This window comes from Sus scrofa, chromosome 8 (genome assembly GCF_054392235.1).
Source record: "Sus scrofa isolate SSC_HxYL_T2T_F1_AM1 chromosome 8, Sscrofa_HxYL_maternal_Yorkshire_Landrace_v2.0, whole genome shotgun sequence".
Lineage (NCBI taxonomy): Eukaryota > Metazoa > Chordata > Mammalia > Artiodactyla > Suidae > Sus > Sus scrofa.
In genome coordinates this window covers 120,191,930-120,212,226 of record NC_139390.1, presented here as the reverse complement: position 1 = coordinate 120,212,226, position 20,297 = coordinate 120,191,930, and the positions used below count along the sequence as shown (strand labels likewise).

The following is a 20,297-nucleotide window of genomic DNA, read 5'->3' as shown; positions in this document are numbered from 1 at the left end:
AGGTGTTTGCATTAGGAGGTTACTTGCTTGGTTAAATTATTTGATTTTGTGAAAATTCTGTGTCCATTCATAAGATAGTTTTTAGTTAAAGTGTAATTGATTTACAATATTGTGTTAGTTTTGGATGAAGAACAAAGTGATTTGGGTGTGTATGTATATATGCATATATGTTCTTTTTCAGATTCTTTTCATATACATATATATATATGTATATATATATATGCACACACACACACACTTTTTTTTCAGATTCCTTTCCATTGTACATTTTTACAGGAATTCATAGGATATTTTAAATAACTAGTACACAGTCTGCACATAATTGTTACCCTCAAAATGTTAGCTTCTCGGAGCTCCCATTGTGGCTCAGTGGTTAACGAATCCAACTAGGAACCATGAGGTTGTGGGTTCAATCCCTGGCCTTGCTCAGTGGATTAAGGATCCGGCATTGCCGTGAGCTGTGGTGTAGGTTGCAGACATGACTTGGATCCCACGTTGCTGTGGCTCTGATGTAGGCCGGTGGCTACGGCTCCGATTTGACCCTTAGCCTGGGAACCTCCATATGCTGCGGGAGCGGCCCAAGAAATGGCAAAAAAGACCAAAAAAAAAAAAAAAAGTTAGCTTCTCATTCTACTGTAGTATATAAAGTTATGCTTCAGCACCGTTTAAAATGCCATCTGGTGTATTCAACTTCACAGTACATGTTTGGTCTAGGTTGTCATTTGTGATGTAAACACGAATAAATGACAGCTTTCACATTGCCCAGTTGAAGGGACTGTCTCTGATGACCTGCCTTTCTCTAGGTGGAATATGTATCCCTTTGTTGGTTCACAATATGGCATGAGGTGTTATACAAATAAATTTTAAAAACATTTTACTGGCTATGTGTTTACTTAGCATGTACTAGAACTATTTATAACAAGCCAAATCTTTTATTTTGTACAAATTTATTAAGATAAGGCTGAAGAGAAAAGGAATAGACTTAAAAGGAAAACTTTAGAGTGAATATGTCTATTGGCCAGTACAACGAAAAATATGGAGGGTGAGTCCTAAGTGTGTAAAGTTTAAGACACACCAATATAAGGTATTTTGAGACCCAGGAGCTTTGTTTTCTTTGGTCTATTGATGGATGTATATTAGTGCCAAGAATGTTATTGCTCTTTTTCCGATATGTTCTAGATTTATCTTTAAGCCTCATAGTTTCCTGCCTATTCCTGGCTCTGGGTCTCGTTATTCCCTGTCCTTGGAATGTCCTTTCCAATTCTCTGCAGCTCTCCAATTTCTCCTGTTGTTTAAGCCGCAATGCAGGTAATGTTCTTCTATGAAGCCGTTCCTCCCTGCACCCGCCCCCGCACCCCTGCCCCTGCCCCTGTATAGGCACATAGCATTTGCTTTTTCTGTCACCCTGTCTCACACTAAACTCTCCCCTCCCTGGGCCCTGGTACAGAGCTTGCTAACCTGTGTGATATGCTGGGTGTTGAGTAGCCTTGGTTTCTACAGGATGATCAGTGTGGGGGTTTGGCAAGGGCAAAATCAATTCAAGCAAGTCACAGATCAAAGTAGGCTCAGATTTATTAGCTCTGCTCCTAAATATTCTTCTAAGTAGATCTGCTATCCATCAGGCCAGTCTAAGAAAGCTTACATTCTCTCATATTATACATTACATTATCAATCATCTAAGAACAATAGTATTCATTTTTGGTGGTTTGCTTCTTCATTACTCAGAATCATAATTTCATTTATTTTTCTGGATTCCAGATTCAGTCAAATTGTGGAGTCAAAGAATATATGCATTTTAAATTTTGATATTTTGCCAAATTGTCCTTGAGGAAAGTTGCATAATTTATCTCCCACCACACACTTGCTGACATACTTGCTTTAATTTTAGATATGCAGGTTTAAAAAAGAACTTCATTGTTGTGTAAATTTACATTTTAAAAATTATAAGTAATATTTATTTATGTATTTATTTATTTATTTATTTTTGTTTTCTTTGGGGCCGTGCCTGAGGCACACGGACTTTCCCAGGCTAGGGGTTGAATCGGAGCTATAGCTGCCAGCCTATACCACAGCAATGCAGGATCCAAGCTGTGTCTGTGACCTACACCACAGCTCACCACAACGCTGGATCCTTAACCCACTGAGTGAGGCCTGGGATTGAACCTGGGTCCTCATGGATGCTAGTCTTGTTTGTTAACTGCTGAGCCATGACAGGAACTCCAGTATTTATGTTTTTAAATTATGGGTGATGTATATAAAATTATGGGATAGTTTTCAGTTTTCTCCTTTGCTTATTTTTCTTTTTGACTTTCTTACTTCTTCCTTCCCTACCTCTCTCTTAACTTCCTTCCTCTCTTCCCTCTTTTCTTTTCCCTTTCCTTTCTGCTGATTTATAAGAGATCTTTTTTGTACCAAGCAGTATGAATTACGAAAGCTTTATTCAGGTTTGTCTTTTTACTTTATTTGTAGCACTTTTTTTCCTACAGAATTTTTAAATTTTGAGACAAATTCAATAGATCAACCTTTTCATTTATGGTCTCTTAGCTTTATGGTTTTCTTAAAAATAGCCTCCCCACAGAATTCTTTTAAATCCACATATTTTAAAATTCAGATTTCTCATTTTCAAAAGGCTGTTCTCTAGTTGTTCTGTCTCTGACCTGCGAAGTAGAGCAAGCAGCCCATGCAGCTCCAGAGCACAGGATGGGTTCCCTCTGGCCTCCCTGGGCCACCTCACTTCTCCCTCACTCTTTTGTTCTGTGCATCTCAGCTCGGCTTCATTTGTTTGGATGCCCCCTGAAACCCACATATTGGGCCTGCAAACCTCAGTCTGGTGTGATACTGTTTGCTGACTGAATGTATCCAAGGACCCATATTAAATAAAGGAGTGCCTGGGACAGAGGAAGGGCTCCACACTATTACTCTTTCCAAGTGTTACATCGAAATGGTCTTTTTCACAGTTCAAAATGGTTAAATATTTGAGGCTGCTGATGGTGAGGCAAAATCAGTTTCTAAAATTCCAATGGAATACCATAAAACAAAACTGAGAAGTATATATTTAGCTGTACTCTATTTTACAATAGAGTAAACTTGAAATATGAGTAATTGAAAAGCTTGAAATATGCAGAATTCCTTTCAAATAATGCCATTGTCTACCTGGGGTATATAGGATGCTCAGCGTTTGAACTGAAGCTTTTTGGGAGAAAACATAATATGAAACTGTGCTAGAGGTACCTTTACATATCTACACACTCTGAGGAACGACTCCCTATCGATTTTCTGTGCCGCTTGCTCATAGTCACTTCCCTTGTTAAATGCCTGTGATGTGACATCCATACAGTTATATTTGTTTTTATGGGATTTTTTGTATTTATTACAAACAAGTCAAGTCATTGATAAACTACTAGAGACCTGTTTTACTTCCCATTAGGTTTGGTTCATTTTTGCTAAAAGTATACAAATTCTTTAGGTGGAGGGGGGGCTTAGGCTTTTCAAACAAGTCTGGAGGCATCATAATAAGCCACCATCTAGCAATGCCTCTGTTTTCCTTCAAGATCATTGAAATCAAACCGTAAGAAGTGAGGATTATTTTATGAAGACCTCACTAGGAAATTCCATACCATGTTGAAAAAATCCACTGTGATGGTGAATAGTATCCACTGTAAGGAAATTTACATACTTAATTTAAATATTTTATGCTTTTTTTCTTCTTTTTTTTTTTTTTTTTCAGTTTTTGGCTACCCTGTAGCATATGGAGCTGCCGAGCCAGGGATCAGATCTGAGCCGCAGTCTTGACCTAGGCTGTAGCTGTGGGTGGCAATGCCAGATCCTTAACCCACTGTGCCAGGCAGGGGATTGAACCTGCATCTCAGTGCTCCCAAGATGTCGCCAATCCCATAGGACTGAGCACTGCAGCAGGAGCTCCTATGCCATATCTTAAATCCATAGTCCCTTACTGTATAATCAAATGAAATGAGAAAGAAAACAAACAAACCCTGGACTTTATCATCTGAGATTATTTTTCACAGGCTCAGAATATTTATTGTCTTATGAAATGTGCTGGAGCTGGATGGTGCCAACTCAGAAGCGACACACATCTCTTCCCAAGTCTGTTTAGTGACCTCCTGTTGAGTGCTTGAAATTGGTTGTCATGGGAGTATTTACACCATGGAAATTGGCAGATACTATACATCAAGCCTTTATTTTCCAGAGAGCCCTTCTCCCAGCACACTATTAGTTTCTATCTTCATGCATCTTACAAAGGGAAGTTAATAATAGGCTCCTCCTTGAATGTTCACTTTCTGTGTCAGTATTACTGAATATCTATGGGATTAAGAAACTAAAAGTTTGGCTTTCCATCTAAAATAAATATTAGTTCTTGACTTAGCACGTGTGACTTAGCAACAAAGATATTTTAACTGAAAAAGGCCATAAAAGTTTTGTAGGTCTGTCTTCTTCTACCCTATAAAGAACCCTATCAAAGGATAGCCATTATCTTTGTCTGCTCTGTAACTCTTCCATCTTTTACTGATTAATAGCATCTCGATTCTCCCTTGGCAGCTCTAAGTCTGCATGGTTTAAGAGGGAGAAATAGTTGATCTCTCCACATCCACCCTCCTCTCCTGCTCTAAGAGTGCACACATGGCCCAGACCTGGCCAAAGAGAGTGCTGTTTGCCCATGACTGCCAAGATCTGTGTAGGGGTGAGCACATGACTCAGTTCTGACTAATGAGATTGTTTCTCTCCCATGGCCATAGCAGTAGGTTCAGGGGGAGGCCCTTGACCCAAGCTGGAGCAAATTCCAGCAGTTGCTGGTATTGTCTCAAAATAGGAAACTCCACTCCTGTTGCTTAGTTGGTGGAGTGTGAGACTGAAGCTGTAGGCTGTCACCTTTGCCATGGTCTTAGTATGGAGCCAACACAAAGGCTGACAGAACTGAGTGATATAGATCCCTAATGATACTATTGGAGCATCTGATCCTAAAATTGTGCTGAATCTGGATTACATTGAACCAGTTCATTTCCTCTTTGTTTAAGCCATTTAAAATAGTTTTTGTCAGTTGCAGTTGAGAGCTCTTAATGGTGTAATTGCTTTCCATAAAAACTAATGAGTACTAAGCAGCTGACTCTTGAATCCATCCAGAGATAGGGCCCTCATTATTTTGTGAAACAGTTCAATTCTCTTTTGGTGATTCTGAATATTAGAAAACTCAACATAGATCCTGAATTTATATCCTTTCATTGGTCCATGGTAACACTTGTAAATGTGCATCTTTATCTGCCTTCCTCCCCTTTACAAACTCTGAGTTAATTATCATGCTTCTGCTAAATCTTATTTCTAGCTAAACATACTTAGTCTCCTCAAAGGTCCTGCATGATTTTCATCTTCCTAGTCATATTCTTTGGACGTACAACAGTTGTGCAACATCTTTTTAAAAATGTGGCTTACCAAAAAAAAAAAAAAAAAGAGTTCCTGTCGTGGTGCAACGGAAACGAATCTGACTAGTAACCATGAGGTTGCGAGTTCAATCCCTGGCCTTGCTGTGGGTTAAGGATCTGGCTTTGCCGTGAGCTGTGGTATAGATTGCAGACACGGCTTGGATTCCATGTTACTGTGGCTGGGGTGTAGGCCAGCAGCTGTAGCTCTGATTAGACTCCTAGCCTGGAACCTCCATGGGTACAGCCCTAAAAAAAGATAATAATAAAAAAAATAATAAAATAATAATAAAAGTGTGGCTTACTCACAGACCCAGTATTTATCACAATGTTGAGTAGAGTAGAGATGGGTCATTATCTTGTTCTACCTGCAGGACTGACTATAAGTGAAATGCCTAAGGGGAAAATGTATGGTTAAGATTTGACTGCCAGGAGTTCCCATTGTGGCTCAGTGGAAACAAGCCTGACTGGTGTCCACGGGGATGCAGATTCGATCCCTGGCCAAGCTCAGTGGGTTGAGGAACCAGCGTTGCTGTGAGCTGTGGTGTAGGTCGCAGACACGGCTCGGATCTGGCGTGGATGTGGCTGTGGCTGTGGCATAGGGTGGTAGCTGTAGCTCTGATTTGACCCCTAGCCTGGGAGCTTCCATATGCTATGGGTGCAGCCCTGGGAAAAAAAAAAATTTTGGCTTCCATTTCTATTTTTATTTATACTTCTATTTCTGTTTTTCACCCCTTCAGGGTTTATTTTCTTTTTCCTCCCCAGGAGCCCTCTCACCACTTGTCCCCTTCTCTCTACCTCACTGCTGCTGCCTCTGCACCTGCTCTCCCTCCATCCTAAGCTGCTCCTATTATAACAAAAAGTAAAGAAATAATGTGACTCATATGTTGAGTTGAAGTATAAAATAAGTGATAAGTTTAATGTGCCACCTCTCTTCAGGTATATACATTTTTATTTCCATGGACAAAGCTTTATTTAATTTGAGTCAAAAAAATAATAGTTGCAGTTGCCGAGTTTTAGCTGTGGTTGAACCGCTGGGCAGGTGCTTTATTGAATTCATATCATGTTACAGGCGCCCACTTTGCTCAAGTCCTGGCCAGCCTGCAGTCTCCAGGGCCCTGCTTCACAGCCTGCCCCATGGCCTAATCTCACAGGTGCAGCCTACTCTTCGGAGCTTGGTGACATCCAGCTGTATTTTTGCCGTCTTCTTCTTCAGGAAGCAAAATTATTCTTCTCATTGGAAGAGAGATTAGATAAAAACTTAACAGAACAAGACAAAAAATCTTGGAAACTGACACCATTTCTCCTGTGAAATGCACAAAGGTCCTTCTGTCACTGGTATAGAAATGACACTAATGGTGTCTGAGACAAGAATGACAGTTCCATATTTTACATTTTGAAGTGCTTTTGAGATCATGTATTTTGTCCACTTCTATAGGTTTGATGGGTCAGTCAGTCCATCTGATACTATCATTTAAATGATTAAAAATAGCAGATCAGTGTGTTTTCATTTTAGACATAGATTTCATCTGGTTTCAGCATTCTTTTAATATTGCAAATATGGGTTTGTGGGGTTTTTTGGTAGTTGTTATATCCCAGAGTTAGCCCAATTCCTGGCTGTCAAGAAATTTTTTTGCAATTGTTTATTAAAAATAGCATATAAATATAAATATTCAAGGCAATATCATAACGCTATTTAAAATTACTCCCCAGGAGTTCCCGTCGTGGCTCAGTGGTTAACGAATCCGACTAGGAACCATGAGGTTTCGCGTTCGGTCCCTGCCCTTGCTCAGTGGGTTAACGATCCGGCGTTGCCGTGAGCTGTGGTGTAGGCTGCAGACGCGGCTCGGATCCTGCGTTGCTGCGGCTCTGGCGTAGGCTGGTGGCTACAGCTCCGATTCAACCCCTAGCCTGGGAACCTCCATATGCCGCGGGAGCGGCCCAAGAAATAGCAACAACAACAATAACAACAAAAGACAAAAAGACAAAAGACAAAAAATAAAAAATAAATAAAAAAAAATAAAATTACTCCCCAAAGTTTCAGCTCTTTATCAAGTTTAATGGAGTTTTTCTATAAGACCTATTTATGGAGGAAAAGTCATTATAACGTGGGTTCACCTTGTACTAAGTCCTAGGATACTCATTTCTCAGAAGTAGCAGAAAGACCTCTTTATTATACTATGGCTTTTCCCTGCGTCAGTGTGTTTTGAAAGTAGACCACCAGGCCAGCATTATAGTGACATCCCTGTGTATACACACATTGATTTCCTCAAGCAATGGGTGTTTTTCCCTAAGCTGGCTTCTTCTCAAAAAATCAAAACTTAATTTTTCTCAAGGAGGGTCAGTTTCCATGTTAAGAATCCTTTCCAAATCACTTCCCAGTCTCTCTCCATGAAACCACCACTGGTTAACGGAAACCTAGGGCACTTGATGGAGTGGTGCACGGTGATAAGTCTGTTTTCTTTTTTGAATAAACAGGTCTTTTCTGAGGGCACTGCTGGTGGTTTGATCCTTGGCAGTCAGTCTCCTCAAAAACGTGTCTTACAAGAGCAAGCGGTTCTTCCAAGTAGAATGGGTACCTTTCAGGGCCCTTTCTGTTTGTTTAGTTTCTTGATTATACGAAGTACATTAAAACCAGTCCAAGGCCCATTAACATAATTTTCATGCATGTTAGTTCTGGCAAAACACACTAGGCAGGAACTGTATGATAAATGAGATAAATAATTTTGATGGAGCAGTGAAATAAAATAAACTTTTGCTATTTAAGAAAACAAACCATGACTGGTGGTGTGTATGGGGATGAGTTTGTGTTAGGGTGGCATTCTGAGGGTGGCCTCATCCTTAAAATGTTTTGGGGAGAAAGAGCCGCTGTCTAATTCCAACAGGGTCTAGTTGCAGCTTTAAAATAAAATATCACGAAGCCTATTGCCCTTTATTTAGGGCTTGATTCCCCAGGCTATGGATTATGTGAGGGTCCCTGTACTTCCTCTCCTTGGCTGCCTTTTAGCACTTTGCCCAAAGAGTCTCTCTGACAAGTTCCCTTGTGGCACAGCTGGTTAAGGATCCGGTGTTGCTGCAGCTATGGCACAGGTTGCAATTGCAGTGCAGGTTTGATCCCTAGCGTAGGAACTTCCACATGCTATGCGTGTGGCCAAAAGAAGTCACAGTGGAGTAGCTGTGGTTCAGATATTGAAGGTAATACTAGGTGACATGGGTGTAATTTCAGACAAGTCCTTGTATTGCTTCGTTTTAAAGCTGTGTCAGACTTGATGCCACCAGCTGTTCTCAAAGGCAGAGGACAAGAATATATATGACCATGCCAAGTGGTTCCATTCCTTTGGACAGTGTACCCCAAGCTGATTCTGCACCATGATCAAAATTGTTACCAAGTGCAACCTGCTTCTTAACCTTGCCTGGGCCCCTGGTTACAATAGTTCTTGGACCGATCCAGTTTCTTCCAGAAGCCAACAATTACATCTTCAAGTGATGCTCCAGGAGGGTTTCCAACCCGTTTCACTGGAAGCTCCACTTTCTCTGAGCCCTTTAGACCAAGTTTCGGAAGATTTTTACTCAAACCACTCCTAATTTACCAAAACGGTTCCTTTTCCAATTTACCTGCACACAGAACCCTTGATGGACGGACATTCCTAGGTAGGGCCAACACGTTGTCCCTGCTCAGCACCAAGCAGCAATAGAAGATGAGACCTTTACCTAAATACCAAAGATTAGGCGTTGTCTATCTATCAGGGGGGTAACGTGGAAATCATTTTATACCCAAGCCATTTTTTGCTAACTTCCAGCTGACTAATGAGCAGCCTCGAATATCAGCCAATCAAAACTGCCATGTTTCAATCTGTTTGCATGACGGGAACTGAGAGGGAAAGGTCTGAAGCTAGTTCCTTTATAAAAAGAGCCCAAACCACCACCCTGGGCAGATGAGCTCCCCTGCTTACTGCTTCCCTTAGCAGTGTATTCAGTAAATCTCTTCTAACCTTTAAAAAAAAAATTCCCTCTAACAAGTTTAACTTTGTTTAGTTATCAGTTTATAGACTGTTGTATGAGCAGGCCCTAGGAAAAGTGTCTATCACAGTAGTAGAATCAGGCTTGTGAAACCTGGGCCAAAAATATAGTCTGTGTGTGCTCGCCAAATCATGGGAGTTAGAAAGAACCTCAGATAAGACCTTGAGAGTTTAGGGGTTTTTGTTTGTTTGTTTGTTTGTTTTAAGAACTTTTGAGAATGAACCTCTGGAAATGAGGCATATCGTTTCACAGTGAGTTTTTTTGTTGCAGTGTCACCTGGGTTTTGCATCATTGTGAGCTCCCTCCTTCAGGGCACAGCTGAGTTTCTTGGGTGAGAGGAGGAAAATCCCACACAGGTATGCACTCCCTGGCAGATGACAAAATTACACTTTGTGTATGTTTTGGATTTTTCTTTTTACTCCTCAAAGACCCAACAACTAGGAGAAATTCAGGCAACAAAGTAAAATTAATGAGATTTTTGGGATGATGGATGGATTTCAGCTGCCATCATAGCACTGTCAATAATTGTGAACTGGTTATAAACCACTTGTGGCAGGAAGCCCTAGAGTTTCCACTTCTAAACACATAGCAAAATACAGCACCATATCTCTACCACCCACAACACATTCTAGCCTGCCTATAGTTAAATGAGCCACTGGATCTACTATAATAAAATCTTCATTAGCTCGTTAGTCTATGATGTTGATGACTGCCTTGAAGTTTGGTTTGAGAATGTTGGGAAAGTGGTGGCTGCATGATTTGGGGGGGTCTTTCGAAATTCCCTACAAAAGGCACATGGTGAATTGAATTGTATCCTATATGAGTTATATCTCAACAAGGCTGTATAAATATATAATACAAGAAACAGAATATATATTTTGTGTGTGTGTATATATAGAATTCATATATATATGAAAGCTCAGTATCCTAAACTATAGCGGAAAAAAATTGAGCAACTTGATCATAAACCCAGAAATTCATGGATCCATGAATAATACATATGAAAAGCCAGAAACAAGATAAACCAGTGAAATTCTAAAATATGAGCTACAAAACCTGTACCTTCTGACATCTATGTAAGAGGAAACAGGGAAGCAGTGGGGCTGGGTTTGATGAATATGAGAATTGAAGAACCTCAAAGTAGATGCAGCTTAGATTAAACAGGTCAACTTGATAACAACAGCTGATCTTGTCAGATGTTTGTGCACCTCAGTTGCTGGTGAAACAAGGGCCCCATGTTAAGCCTTGAAGTGACTGGAGCAGTTTAGCCTTTGTGAGCTCTTGAAACTGACTCACCAGAGCTCTCTTCCAGCTCAGGGCCTCACACTGCAGAGACAAAGGAACGATAGGTTCAGATAAAAGTAGATAGGTGGGGAAAACAGCCAGGAAATTTTAGATAGCAAGCTGCAGTGTGTGTGTGCACATAATAGACTTTATTTTTTAGAACAGATTTAGATTTAGGGAAAAATTGAGGAGATGGTGCAGAGAGTTCCCATGAACTGCCCACCCTGTTTCCCCACTAGTAACACATTTAACATATTAGTATAATAGCGTTGTTATAACAAATGAACTGATATTAATATATTATTGCCCAAATTATACTTATTTGAGTTTCCTTATTTTCACCTAATATACCTTTCCTGGTTTTGGATTCCATTTTAGTTATCATGTCTCCTTAGGCTCTTCTTGGTTATAACACAGTCTAAGACTTTCCTTGTTTTTGATGACTTTGACAGTTTTAAGGACTACTCATAGCCGTACTTGTATTTGTAGCTGTCATATATGTGTGTGTGTGTATATATGCTTAAATAATTTACAAAAACAAGAGAGGAGAGATCTTTGTGAAGTTAAAATAGTTGTATGGGGAGTTCCTATTGTGGCTCGGTGGTTAATGAACCCGACTAGTATCCATGAGAACGTGGGTTCGAACCCTGGCCTCACTCAGTGGGTTGAGGATCTGGTCTTGCCGTGAGCTGTGGTGTAGGTCACAGGCGCGGCTCGGATCTCGAGTTGCTGTGGCTGTGGGGTAGGCCAGCAGCTATAGCTCTGATTTGACCGCTAGCCTGGGAACTTCCATATGCTGCAGGCACAGCCCTAAAATGACAAAAGACAAAAAGACAAAAAAAAAAAAAAAAAGTTGTATGAACCAAAAGCCTTCTTGAAAGGCCAGGAAGATAATTTCACATAATAATTGGCAACAGAAAATTATTGAGGTCAAATCCTATACAGAGTTACTATAAGCAAAAAGAGAAATGAGAGCAGAATAACATTTCTACAGGCAATAAAACATACCAGAAAGACATCTGCAAAAAAAAGATAAAAACAGTATTTACTATTTCAAAACAAGCCAAATATTTTAAGAAAATTATTCAAAACATGAAAGAACAGCAAAAATACACAATTTGAAAGACCCAGAAATCAGGGAATAGGTGTCAAAAATAATTAAAAGATTAAATTAGAAGAAAAGCAAGAATGAATAAATATAAGAAATAATTTCTTAAGGGAAATAGATGGTGAAAAGAAGAATGTTTAAATTAAAAAAAATGAGGAAAAAAGATTGAAGACAATGTGACAAATATTTGAAGCTAGACAAAGAAAATTTAAACATGCAAATAAATAGGATCCCTAAAGAAGAAAACCAATGGACAAGAATAGAACCGATACTAAAATTCCAGAAAATATTTTAGAAATAGAAAAAAAATTGAAGCTACATTTTCTTTTTTTCTTCTTTTCTTTCTTTCTTTTTCTTTTTGGCCATCCCCACAGCATGGAAGAGTTCCCAGGCCAAGGATGGAATATGAGCCACAGCAGTGACAACACCAGATCCCTAACATCTAGGCCACTAGGGAACTCCAAAAGTACGTTTTAAGAAGCACACTGTGAACCTTAGACTATGGACCCCAAGTGACCAACAACAAGAAAAATTCTTGTAAAATTACTGAATTTTAAAGAAAAAAAAAATTCTGGAGTTTCCTTTGCGGCACAACTGAAATGAATCTGACTAGTATCCATGAGGATGCAGGTTGGATCCCTGGCTTCACTCAGTGGGTTAAGGATCCGGCCTTGCCGCAAGCTGCAGCATAGGTCACAGATGCACCTGGATCTGGTGTTGCTGTGGCTGTAGCATAGGCCGGCAGCTGTAGCTCCAATTCGATGCCTACCCTGGGAACTTCTATATGCCACAGGTGTGGCCTTAAAAAGCACAAACAATAAAACAAGATGAACGTGGAAAGCCTTGTAATACCAGATAGCAACGAAGCTGACAAAGACTGGTAGGGTCATGTCTAATGGACTTCAGACCAAACTAAAGACAAGGCTCCCACTGACCAATCTGAGCTTCAAAATAGAGAAGAATTGCGAAGGCTTAAAGTCCATCAGACATGCTTAAATCTGTGGGGGGATGAGATATATATACACATATATATGTATATATTTATTATATAATTATGTGTATATAATATAATTATGTATATATATAATATAATTGTGTGTATACATATTTATTGTATAATTATGTATATATATAATTATATATTTATCACATATATCACTAGTTTGTCACCTTCTGATGATAACAGGGACTAATTCATTTCTTTAAAAACTGGGTAGGTAGAAGGGGAGAATCAAGCATTTATTTGCTTCTCCTTTGTGAATCATATCACTAGGTATATCTCCTTTTAAAATTATTACAGCTGGATCATATGGTAGTTCTATGTATAGTTTTCTAAGGTACCTCCATACTATTCTCCATAGTGGTTGGGGAAATAACAATTAAAAAAAAATAAAATAAAATAAAGAGAAAAGAAAAATAAATAAAATTATTACAGCTAACAAAAACAAAATGATAAAATTAGAATATCACAATTTTGCAGCTTCTAGTGAATGAATAGACCCAGGCATTGAATCAATGGCTGCTTACATCAAAAAGGAGTAAAAATGAGACATTATATGCCACTTGATGGAAGAACACAACACCATTTGAGCTTTGCCAGACTAAATCTGATCCAATTTGTGGATCCACATGCCAATTTGAAGGAAATACCAAGGACAGAGTAATGTAACGAATTGCACCAAGGGTAAGCAATCAACAAAATCCAGCCTGTGGGAAACACTATAGTTAAATAGCCTGAGATTTTTTCAAAAGATAAATTATAAGAGGAAAAATAATGGCATGGAGGTTAATTGGTAGATTAAAGGAGATTGAAAATAATATATCAGATTTTAAAGAATGGGCAAGTTAAATGACATTTTCTCAGGATGGACACTTGGGTGATAAAACCAGAAGGAATTACAAGGAAATAATTGCTCTTAATCTCAGGAAAGTGGTTGTTTTAGAAGTAAAGGCAGGGTCTGTGATGGGCTGCGGCACATTGGAGGGGCTGCTGGGGGGCTGGCAAAGTTCTGTTTTTTTGAGCTGAGTATTGGTCACAGGCTGTTCACTTGATAATAATTCGCTATGCCATGCTTTTGTTTTTTAGGGGAGTGTCTTCTGTTATCTGTGTTTTATTTACATTTATAAAAGTGGTTTTTTAAAAAAAAAAGAAAGAAAAACTTTCTGAATTTTGAGCTCCAATATTCTGATGAAATGTGCAATATCTGAGGATGTCAGGATCAAGGGGTCTATCTACACCTCTTGACACCCCTCCCCAGCTCCCCCGACTGGGAACCGTGAACTCCAGATAAAGAGCTCCTGTTTAGAGTGTTTTACTCAGAGGAAGGCTAAGCTGAATTCAAAGAAAATTGCCAGGAGCTGGAATAAACTCTTAGTTGTCATAAAAAAGGGTTCTTCAATTGGAGTCTGAGGATGAACTTTGAAGAACCTGAGGCCAGTGAAAGAGAACAACACATTTGTGTGTGTATATATGAACATTTTTCTGGGAAAGGGGTGCAAAGTTTTTACTGATTATCAAATTGGTCTTTGACTTGAAATGGTCAGGAACCCTTCCCAGCCAAGAGAGGCTGAGGAGACTGCACTGTCCCTCGGTGCTGCTGGACCACGATGGGAGACCGGGGGGAGGATGCTTCCTTCTGCCTTCAGCACAAGGAGAGAAGGCCCTGCTCGCTGGACCCCTCCTCACTGGACCCCAGTGGTTTTTCTTGTGTCCTTACCCCAAGCTGCCCCAGTGGTGAGATCAGGGCTTGGAAGCAGCACAGGGCCCAGAGCTCCCAGAAAGACTTTGCTCCCCAGCTTATTACTGTATCTGGGCAAACAGAAGCAGGTCCTTTTCCTTTCAGTCTCAGAGCAGTGAGTCTCTGGGTTTCCCAGATCACCACTCTTTCTGGTACCACCTCCGTAATCTTTGGCAGATCTGCCACCACCTCTGCCATCATTTCTTTAATATTTTCTTTAAATAAAGTGAACTTTTAAATATAATGTGTGGATTTAAAATCCCTCCCCTTTTTGTACTTGAGTTTATTTAAAAAGGAGAAGGCCTGTGAAGTGGGTTTGTAGCGCTAATTACACTTTCATCTCTAGTGTGTTTCTTGAGGTGAGACCATCAGAACATTTGCTTCGGAATCGCCTGGGTGGTGCTGACTCAGAGCCCTTGGGGAGGCTGTGAGTTTTGCAGTTTAACGAGCTTCAGGGTGATTCTCACTCAGAGTTAAGTCTGAGAACTACTGCAGTAGTGAAGTTTTCTTCCAGGTACTATCTGAAGGAGTGCGTGCATACTATGCTAGGAGAAACACTAGACTTAAAGCTTAGTGTGCATGGGTTTTGAAGAAAGAGGACTTGTGTTTGATTCCTGTCTCTGATATTTCCCAACTGTGTGAAGGTGGCCAAATGACCTATTTCCTCATCTGTAAAATGGGTATAAGAAGACTTTATAGGATTCTTGTAAGAATGGTGGGAGATCCTGTTTGATGAGGTGTGGGCCCCGAGGACACACTCTCCATCTCTTCCCAGGCGTCCCTGTCTTCTGAGTTTTAATCTAGGCTCAGCATAGAATGATTACAAAACTCGAGGCAAGTCTTTCAATTCATTTGAAAACTTCTTTATTTTTTATCTATTAAACAGTGATGATCTTTTGTTTTATTTCCTACCAGTCCTCTAGGAAATTAAGGGCAGACAAGTGCTTAGTAATTTCATAAACTGATGACCCATGAGACCAAATACACCTTTCCTGGGAGCAATAGGGCCTTGGAATAAGCCCTCTCCTTGTCTCCCCGTAGCTTCATGAATGCTCAGGCAGCAGCTTCTTCTCTGCCATCTGACTGTGCTTGTGTGATTCACAAAGCTTGTTTAAAAGAGCCATTCCTCCTACCTTTGACTAGCTGGCACACACTGTTTATCCTTTTGTCACTTGAACGCACAATATTGTGTTGAAACATTCTAAATGAGTTGGCCAATGATCTGGACACTTCAGACCCAGAAATACCAGACACTGAACATGTCGTTCTATGGAATGACTGAAATTTTTTTTGCGGGGGTGGGAGAGTGGGCATCCAGAATAAATCTCTGTTCGCATGTCAATGATGTTGAGAGCACAAAGAACAAAGGGTTAAAATGTGAGCGTGGCTACACATCACTCAAAGTTCATATTTCACTTTCTGCCATTCAAATGCGAAGCTTACCTCATTCTAAGTGTGCTTGATTCTGAGCAGTTTATAGGGGCAACAGTCAGTCGTTTTAGGGAAAAAGAATTGATGGTCACCTATGAGGAGCCTGGTCACATACCTATGGCTGTCTGCTTTCCATGAGGATGGAAATCATTTAATTCTTGGGCCAAGCATAACATTCCTTTATTGCTCCTTTGAAGAGAAACTTAATTCTTTGTGTTTTTTTTTTTTTTTTTTTTTTAAATACAGACCCTCAAAGAGGAAATCTCACATTAAGTGAAACATTAGATGGTTAACTGTTAATCATAGTATGTAGGTGTCCAGATGATGGCTTATGAATCAGGGCTGGGTGTATGGGTTGGTGGAAAAAACCTGGCCAGAAATCTGTAACATCATTGCTGATTTCATTGGAAGACTGAATTTACGCTTGTAAGAAACAGAGTTTGAAGAGAGCTCTTTTACTATAAAAGTGGCTTTCAATGTGTACAAGTTGATTCATTGGTCGTCTTTGGAGCTTAAATTAAAATATGCATTAATACTCATTTATAAACATTGAGTGTTGTAATGGTTCTCTTTCTGGATCACTTTTTATTCTACTATTTAAATATTTCTTTTCTACTGGGGAGGACAAAAGAAACACCAGCAATGTGACAAGAGCATGGTGAATTTAGAGCTTGGTGAAAAGGCGTACTCAACCAGAACTCTCTGTTACTCATCCAGAAGGGAAAATGTAAATCATTTAATTTAACCATTTCTCAGCATAGAAGTTAAGAAATGGGAGCATAATTCTGGTGGCACTGCAATCCCAAACAACCCAAGATATGAACAATCAGTTACAAAGTGAATTCAGGCAGGGACTGATAGATACCTAACTGGAATGCTGTGTGTTCCTTCAGGAGTTTCTAGAAACCAGCTAGCTGAAGTACCACTTCTGTCCCACAATGATTGTTCTAATCCCAGAGTTTGAGAGAACCTGCTTGGTGCTATAGTTTGATTGCGGAAACATCTTTTCACTGAGAGGAGCTTGGTTGGAGATCCATCAATCCTCAATGTAAATCATCAGCATATATCCACTGACATACTTTGCTTTCTTCCCTAATACTTCCTGTCACACCTCAGCTGGTTGAGATTCCCAAGATGGTAAGATACCTCAGGCTCACTCATACCCTTTCTTAAATGTTGGAGATAGTTATGGAATGCTGCATAGGCTGGAGTGCTCTCATAATCCAAACTTCAACTGATTTTAAACTGTAAGCAGTAGTACACATGTAACATCACCCCGGGGATTGTTAAAAATGTAGATTCTAATACCTAACGTCCATGGATTCTAATTTAGTGGATCTGGAGACTTATGAGCCTGCATTGTAACAAGCACTCTAGGTGATTCTGATAACAGGTGGCCTCTGGTCCACTTTTAAGGAAGCACTACTCTAAAGAATTATGTTTAGGACTTGTCTTTGGACTGCTCTCTGCAGTTACTGCTATATAGTATATGCTGGGTGGAGAAAACAAGAAAAGAAAACATTTGTAAGAGCCCATTTACAAATGATTTCTTAAAATGCCTGAAGATGTATAAGTACTTTTTTGAAAGTGCTGGGTTGGGAAACTAGCAAGAATTGCTAGCCATTGCTCTTGTGTCTCTGATGAAAATAACATGAAATTGTAAGAAATTATTTCCCATATCCTTTGAAACCTAGTCTTCAGGTATCTGCCCTTTTCCATCAGAATCCATGCCTCTATTCCTAAAATGTTCTATCCATGAGGTTCTGCCCAGTGCCTGACATCATGGAAAACTAAACCACAGGCTGGTTTGGAAGTCATGCAGCATCAGAGAAAGGTAGTTCACCTCACATTAGAGCCCCACAGTTCCATCCTGGTGTTAATTTGAACTAGTGAAAGAAGGTTCCAAGAACTTTCATACTAGAATCTTCTCCCTCCCCCACCTTTTTCAGGCTCACTTGCTGTGAGTTGTGGAGTGGAATTGATCTTGGGTGAATATGCATGTAGGCTGCTTACTGTTTCTTCCAGCCTTGTTTAGAATCTCCTCAGGACTGCTAGGGAACTAAACTCTTTCAGTAAATTAATTAAAATAATAAACAGCGGCTAATCTTAGAGCACCTGGTCCTCCTTTGAAGTTTTTTGAGACTCTTAATGGTAGAAAAATATATGAAATAAAGGAGCAAATTCTAGGGAGATTCCTCACTAGACAAGGTAAGACACGGAAGGGAATATTTGATGTTTTGCCAAGAGCTGTCTTTTAACTCTTTTTTTTTTTTTCCCTCCCTGGCCTTAGTGAAACAGGCCGTCCTGTAAAACAGAAGGCTTTTCCAGTGGCTTTACAAGAGAGTTGGAATTGCTATATATTTGTTAAACTAGTGTTTTTAACTTCCTGGTGAGGGAACTTAAGAGGACAAAGTCATTTTACAGCCTACATTTATATACACACACACATTAATATATATATGTATATACATATATATACACACACATCTATTAAGCAGTGTTTCTCAAACTTTAATATGCATACAGATCTCTTGGAAATCTTGTTAAAATGCAGATTTAATAACTCTGAGGTGGGGCCAGAGGTTCTCATTTCTCACTAGCTCTCAAGTGCTGCCCATGGGTAGTAAGGCACGCAGGGATATGTGCTGAAGAAGTAGGTAGAGGTTTACAAATCGTGGATTTACAGTATGCCTTTCAACTCTGAGGTATAGTCTTCTGGTTAAAGAGACTCGAGTGTCAGTTTTAGTTGGACTATGAAGCATTCACAGCTATGTTTTTTAAATGTTGTTCCTAACTTGCGGGGCATGGCTGGTGTGACTGTTGTGATACTAGTGAATAACATAAAGCTATACCTTCACTTTGCCCCTCGGTGCCGTCTGCTGCCCTGAAGCAAAATGCCATCCAAATGTTAAGGGTCAAATCGATATTTTCAACAGATTTCCCTGATATTTGAAATATGAATAAGAATGACAGAAATAAGTATGCCAAACCTACATTTCACAGACCTTCTGGTAAAGAATAGAATAGTTGTTGCTCTTCAAACACTCGCCTTTAACTGAATTCTCTTTGATCTCTGGGGTCTCAGAAAGAGCTTGACTTATCCAACTTTCTCACGACTAAAATAATGCATGAAAAAGCAAGTGATTTCAGTATCCTCATACCCTCATCACAGCATTCTGCTCACTGCCCCCCCCCCCCACTTTTATATTGTGTGTTACAGTATAAGCTCTCAGGGCCAGACCTAAGATGAGCAGAGAGCCTATCTCACAGCAAAGCTGTTAGTTTACAGGTAAAGGTCATGTTCTCCAGAGGAGCTCATGTGGTTTGCAGACCCTCCGTACACTTAGTGGGGATTAGTGCTGTCGTGATTTTAGAGGTTTACTTGCCATCTTGGCTTCATGTCTCAGGAATTCAGAAGTGTCTGTTTATGTTGTTGATAGAATTGCCTAAACTAAAGAAAAAAAAAAAAACACAAGGAGTTAGAAGTAGTGGAAATGCTTCTGGGTGAGGTTTGGAAGAAATTTGATTGAGTCCTAACCACTCTTATTTTGAGAGAAAAGTAGGGGTGGGGAAAAGATCCAGAGAAAAGTAACCAGATAACCAAGGATATAGAAAATGGGTTGTTCAAGAAAAAGTTCATGGGGATGGAATTGTTTTACTTGTAAAAGGAAGGATTAAGGAGCCAGTTAATTCCCATTTTGAGAAATATGAAGAGTTATTATAAGGCAAAGGGATCCAGTTATTCTTTCTTCACAAGGAAAATCTTTACAAGTGTAGATTTGACAGATAACCTCTCTTAAGTGCTTTCAAGAGTTAACATTTCATTTCTTTTAAAAGTAAAACAGTGTAGATTTTAGATATGATGACTGGGTCTTTTTTTATGACAAAACTCGTGTGAAATCTCTATCCATTTAGAGAACTGCTGGGTTATTTATATGAACCAGTAGTGATGTTTGCTAATGTTGGCAAGTTAAATTTAGTTTCACCATGGTTGAAAACATAAACAGCTTATACTAATCTACGTTTCATAATTTGTTCTCTTTTCTTTGAAGTTCTTTATTAGCTGTGCCCTCTACATAGGATCACCCCTGAACCCCATGCTAATGGGTGTAAATTATAGTGGTGCCAGCTTGTCTTACCTTTGTTAAATATGTGCCAACTGTTTCACAATGAACCTTTACTTTCCATTTTATGACTGGCTGTAAAAACTGTGCTTAGAACCAGTGAATGGACATGGTGTGTTATGTCCACAATCATGAAAATCCCAACAAAGCCTTTTTTTTT

The 20,297-nt window shown here is 39.6% G+C and overlaps 1 long non-coding RNA gene across 4 annotated transcripts in view; it reads left to right on the top strand.

Annotated features, from left to right (window-relative positions):
• LOC100738196 (uncharacterized) overlaps window positions 1-20,297 on the top strand; it is a 282,304-nt gene that overhangs the window by 83,698 nt on the left and 178,309 nt on the right. The window contains exon 4 of one of the 4 annotated variants that reach the window (XR_014813236.1): window positions 9,723-9,808. The exons of the other annotated variants lie outside the window; for them this stretch is intronic. This is a non-coding gene — a long non-coding RNA (uncharacterized LOC100738196). The remainder of the gene's footprint in view (window positions 1-9,722; window positions 9,809-20,297) is intronic. 4 annotated transcript variants of the gene reach the window in all.